The following is a 6,000-nucleotide window of genomic DNA, read 5'->3' as shown; positions in this document are numbered from 1 at the left end:
ATACCCCTGGCAAAAGTTGAAGATTTTAACAAACAAAACAATCTCTGTCTGTATGGTGAAAAGATTGAGAATGGTAACCTGATAGATATGGTATCAATGCTCAGTATCTGTATTTGTATGAAAAGAACATGGTCATCCACACAGAATTAAAAAAACAAACACTTTTGCAAAGTTGAAAACAATTAACAGCTATCATAATTAAGTTTCTTAGTGAACATATCTGATGTACATTACTCAGAAGCCTGCAAACTAATGGAAATAAATTGAGAATATGAAAAGACTTTGCTTTTTCATTATTCAAGCTACTTGGTAAAGCAAGAATTGTATTAGCGTCTCTAACAGGAATGCTGATAAAAATAGAAATTTGTAATAAACAAGGATTTCACATTCAAATTGATTTTATTTCTTTGTTCACTTTTAGCAAATTGATATGGCCACCTATCTCACAAAAAGTCACTCTGGGCAGTTTACAGGCAAAATAACAATTAGAACCATATCACAATATTAAAAAAATCAGACATAGATAACTACAAAAATAATAAATAAAAACAAAAGGAACCCCAACAGAATAACAGGACAAGCGTCATTTAGTCTCCTTCAACCATTCTGCAGACTCACTAGTGTTGATGTAGTGTTGATGGAAGAATTACACTTCCAAGGCTTTCTAGAAGGCTAAGAGAAATGGGGCTAACCTCATCTCAAGGGAAAAGATGTTCCAGAAGGCGCAGGCTAAAGCAGAAAAGATGCCTCTCCTGGGAGCCAGCCAGATGGAACTCCAGATGGGACTTGGCGCATACCTCTTCTGCTGGACTTGGTGAGATGGGCAGATGTAACCAGGAAGAGACGGTCCTTCAAACAACTTGGTCCCATTCCATGTAAGACTATAAAAAGTCAAAATTAGCATTTTGAATTCCATCTGGAAGCAAAGTAGCAATCAATGCAGCTCATGAAACAGAGGTGTAAAATATGCCATCCTAGAGGCAGACATAACTATCCATACAGTTGCACTCTGCACCAGCTGAAGCTTCTGGATGCTCTTCAAGGGCAACTCCATGTCGAGCATGTAGCAGTAATCCATTCTAGAGGTGACCAGGTCATGAGTGACACTGAGGCTCTGCTCATTTACATTTAGTACAACCTCAAGGCATGAGTGACAATAAGTAGAGCTGCATTAAGTTTACTTTTAAAATGTCAAGGAGTAGAGATAATTCCTCATAGTCAAGATATTAACATCTGGCAGACTTGAAGAAGACGCCACCTAATGCTGGCAAAAGGAATTACCTTTGAGATTAAAATAAACTGATTGTTGTTGTTAGTTGCAAAGTCCTGTCCGACCCATCGCGACCCCATGGACAACATTCCTCCAGGCCTTCCTGTCCTCTACCATCCTCTGGAGTCCATTTAAACTCATGCCTACTGCTTCAGTGACTCCATCCAGCCACCTCATTCTCTGTCATCCCCTTCTTCATTTGCCCTCAATCTTTCCCAACATTAGGCTCTTCTCCAGTGAGTCCTTCTTTCTCATTATCTTTATGTATCTCATAAACAGATACAGGTGCAAAAAAAAGATTACAGAATTCCAACAAAACAAGCAGAAAAGGGGGGAAAATAACAACAGAAACTCATTATATTGACCAGTTATAAATCTGACATAGTAAGTACAACTTTAACTTGCATTAGGACTTCAGAAACTTTTGATGGAAAGCCATGAAATAGTAATAAGAGAATATATTTATCAAAGAGGAATAATTAAAGAAAAAAAACATAAATATTAGATAAATTACACTTAGAAAGTAATTAGTAAAATATAATAAAACAGATTCTCCAAATGTCAGTAAGATTGAAATAGTTAGTCTAGAGACCTATACAATTTCAAAACAGCTTCTATATTCCACCAAAAATGAATTTGATAACAAGAACTCTATTAGCAAATAAGCTTAAAAAAAGTTTAGTGAATTCATTCATAAAATCAACATTCTAAAGGATAATTGATGGCAACATCAATTTTGAATTAGTATTTTTTTCCCAGAATCTAATTTTATTAGCCTTACATTTAAATTAAAACACATCCAGGTTTCATCTAATTCTTTGTCTTTCCTGTAGCTACATGGACTGATACTCCTAGCATAGTATTCAAAGATAAACTCAGCTTTTACAGTACAGTAAAACAGAACTGAAAAAAGATAAATGTTTTCCCTGCCCAGCTGTATCCAACTCTGTGGGGGGGGGGTTTTCTCATTTCCGTTTCCTAGCTGAAGGAGTCAGTGTTGTCCAAAAATGCTTACGTGGTCACATGGCCAGGATGACTATACATTGAGGTGCATGGAACATTGTTACCTTCCCACCAAAGTGGTGCCTGTTTATCTACTTGCATTTGCATGATTTCGAATTACAATTTCTTGCAACTCCAATTAGCAAAACGAATGATGAAGCGTACTAACAGTTGTAGCTCAATATCTGGAAGTGCAGCAAGCTCTCTATGCCTGATGCTTACTAATATGTGAACAAACTGTACTTAGAAATACAAACTATCCATATATACTTATCCTGACAGACAGTTGTGAATAGCTGTGAATTGCTTTATTGCAAGCTGAGTAATATGTGAAAATGGCCCTAAGTTCTGATAAAACCAAAGTATTGATCTGTATGTCTGGGATATAAATTCACTCTCTTTGTCAGGTGTCTGTAAAAAAAGAGAAGTTTCACACAAAGACAGGATTGTCACCTTGTCTACAGATATGAGAAAATACAAAGAAAAGATGATTTTCCGGGAGGGCATTATGAAAAAAATTAGTACCATTGCGGAGGCTGCGGCCTACGTGGAGGAACACAAAGCCCTCTTGGATTTAGATGATCCAGGAATTGAAGAAGGGGAGGTTATAGACCATGGGGCGGAGGCGGCTGCCGCTGTTGCGGCCCTGGAGTTGGGTCAGGCTGAACCCAGAGTTCTGAGATCCAAAACTAGGAAGTGACAAAGATATTTGGTATTGTGTTGGTTTTCCTTATTTTCTTTCGTATGATATTCTGATCATTTTTGACCCTTCTTTATTGTGTATGTAAGATTGAAACTTAGCTACTTCGTTTCACCTGCTTGCCATATGGCTGTTGTATGTGTTTAAAATTTTGAGTAAAATTCTTATCATGTATAAGAAAAATGAAAATTTACCATACCTGATATGTATTTGCATAAATCTTTTTTGACCAATAAAAACTTTTTTTATAAAAAAAAAAAAAAAAAAAAAAAGAGAAAATACAAAGAAAAGGCTTGGTAGGGTGAGAGGTTAGTTTTAGATTGGCCAGAGGATGGTGAAAAATAGAGACAAAGTTGTTTGAATCCATTTCCAAGTTCTCCTCTAACAACTGATGCTATTCAGTTGTCAATTTTGGATACTAACCCTGCTTGCAATAAAGCATAGTCCTGGTTGTCTTGAAATTCCTCGAGGAAACAACTGCAGTGAAGTTCCTAAACCAGAGAGTTTGACTCACTCCCAGATTAACATCACTTCTGGCCAGATTCTCTCCTGGGAAATCAGATTATGCTTGTAGTCATAAATGCTTTGCATTCCTTTAATCCAGTAAACTGGCTGCGCGCCTCTTCCTGAAAAGAAAAAATCTGGTCTCCATAATCATACAGAGTGACTAAACAATTTATTTTTTAATTGTACCTGAAGCTTCTGATACCAAATGGGTGGCTTGCTTAGTGATAGGGTATTATACATTTCTATAGACAATTCTTTTCAACGTTAATGTTAGCTTCTATATACAAAACAAACTGCTGTCCATTATCTATAATCCCTTAAACAGAGGAAAACATAGCTCTTATGCTAAATATTGTTCTTTTTGAAAGTAGGTGCTCTCATATTCCAGAATATTAAAGACAGTCATGATTCCTGCTTGGGGTATTCACCTATTGAAAACATCATTTGAACTGCTATCAAAAAGAGCATAATTGGTTTAAACCATCCATACCCTTTAGCTCCCAACCTTTCTTTTATTTTTGTCTTGAATCACAAAGATGTATCTTGAATGAATAGAAACCCTTAGACAGATTGTAGCAGAGAGATGATTGGATTATAAAAAAACCAAACCAGAACAAAATGGCTGTACCCATTCATGGAAGTCATGAAGATCAATGACTATTAGCCTTGATGGCAGTATGATTGTCTGTGAAGGCCATCTTCTCCAGAGATTATTGGGCTTCCTTGTGCATTTGGTTGGCTGCTTAACATACAATAAATAAGCTATATACCTACATTGAAAACAGCATATATATTTATTTCTCCTTCTCACCTTCTGAAGCCCTCAAATCTATCGGTATTTTTAATGTCAGTTTTGTCACTCCAAAATTATGTCCCACCAAGGAAACAAATGGCAATAAAAAACATTTAAATACCAATCTTGTAAAATTGCCTAAGAAAGTCTCCATGATGTTTTATTCAGAGGAATTTAATATTTATAAATATTGACAATGCAACATTTTGCAACTTTACGTGTAACAAAAGTTTTCTTATCTGATGAAAGAAAATTAAGCATCATATTCAACCTGGGGCAAAATAAGAAATAGAAACAAGAAATTAGCTCAGAGGGCACTGATCTCTGGTGGAAGCAGGTGGTTGGTGCTCCTTGCTTCTCTTGACCTCTCAACAGCATTTGGTACCATCAATAATGGTATCCTCCTGGTCTGGTGTTGTGGGGTTGAGCATGGACAGTACACTGTGTTTGGTTGGGTCTCCTCCTTCCTTTTCCCCAAAGCCAAACCCAATCAGTGTTGGATAGGAGAGAAGAGGTCCAGCTTGCAGCCTGTGCTACGTGGGGTCCTGCAAAGTTTAGTACTTTCTCCTCTCTTATTTAATATTTACATTAAGCTACTGGATGAGTCCCACGACTACCCCCGCCGTCCTTCCAAACGCCTGCAGCATCCAGAATGCTTTTCTCCTCCTAGACCTAGATCGCTTTCCTTGCGCCTGCCTGCGTCACCTTTCTAACACCACCCTTTGAAGAACAGCTCCCGGAGGCCGAGCGGGGGGTGGGGGGGTGTTTGAGCGGCGGGACTACGAATCCCACAATGCAGCGGGACGTGGGACGCGCGTGCGTGGGATGGCGCTCTCTCGGGAAGCGGGTGAGTTTGAAGCTGCAAGTCGAGCTCCATGGAAACCAGGCCGCGGGACATCAGGGTCTGTCGGGTGAGCTCCTGAGCTCCTGGAAAGGGGCTGAGGAGGGCGGCTTGCAGAGTCAGCCGGAAGAGCTTGAGGGTGTGTGGGAGAGAAAGCAATAAAGATGGACTCCAGGCTCCTTTTGACCCTACGAAGCTCCCGCCCTGCTAACTAATCCCCTTTTTTGGTCATTTTTAGGTCTTAAGATCCGAAGGGGCTTCCAGCCTGTCAGCTCTTATCGAGGCCGAAAGAGCTGCCTTGGTCAGGGAAGATGACCGGCGCTGAATCCGGAGCCTCCAGTTGCACGCTGGCTTGACGACTGAGATGCGGACCCTCCCTTGGTAATCAGCTTTGAAGGGGGCCATCCCTGCACAGACGTTGCTCTAAAATTATAGCCGGTGGCACGGAGGAAGACTTTCCTTGACCGAGTTTAATGTCTGGTTTAATGAAAAGGCCTAGGGGGTGACATGATAGTAGTAACCAATATCTATGGGGCTGCCGCAAAGAAGAGGGGATCAACCTATTTTCCAAACTACCTGAAGGCAGGACAAGAAGCAATGGATGGAAACTGATCAAGGAGAGAAGCAGCCTAGAACTAAGGAGAAGTTTTCTGAAAGTGAGAAAAATGAATCAGTGGAATGGCTTGCCTCCAGAAGTTGTGGGTGCTCCATCACTGGAGGTTTTTAAGAAGAGATTGGACAGCCATTTGTCTGAAATGGTGTAGGTCGGGTGTCTGCAACCTGCAGCTCTGGAGCCGCATGCGGCTCTTTGGGCCCTCTGCTGTGATTCCCTGTTGGATGATCCCACCACTGGCTGGCCACACCCCTCACCCTCCCCTCCCAGTCTT

General features: G+C 40.1%; 1 protein-coding gene across 5 annotated transcripts in view; it reads left to right on the top strand.

Annotated features, from left to right (window-relative positions):
* The first annotated feature begins 5,077 nt into the window (after positions 1-5,077).
* CCDC150 (coiled-coil domain containing 150) overlaps positions 5,078-6,000 on the top strand; it is a 38,018-nt gene continuing 37,095 nt past the window's right edge. For 3 of the 5 annotated variants that reach the window (XM_058188251.1, XM_058188260.1, XM_058188222.1), the window contains exons 1-2: positions 5,103-5,183; positions 5,352-5,494. The gene's annotated coding sequence lies outside the window, so the exon portion shown is untranslated. Of the gene's footprint in view, positions 5,253-5,351; positions 5,495-6,000 lie in introns of all 5 variants that reach the window. The other 2 variants (XM_058188232.1, XM_058188242.1) reach the window with 2 other exon arrangements.

The sequence above is a fragment of the Ahaetulla prasina genome, chromosome 1, assembly GCF_028640845.1.
Source record: "Ahaetulla prasina isolate Xishuangbanna chromosome 1, ASM2864084v1, whole genome shotgun sequence".
Classification (NCBI taxonomy): Eukaryota; Metazoa; Chordata; class Lepidosauria; order Squamata; family Colubridae; genus Ahaetulla; species Ahaetulla prasina.
This window is presented reverse-complemented; position numbering and strand designations above follow the sequence as displayed.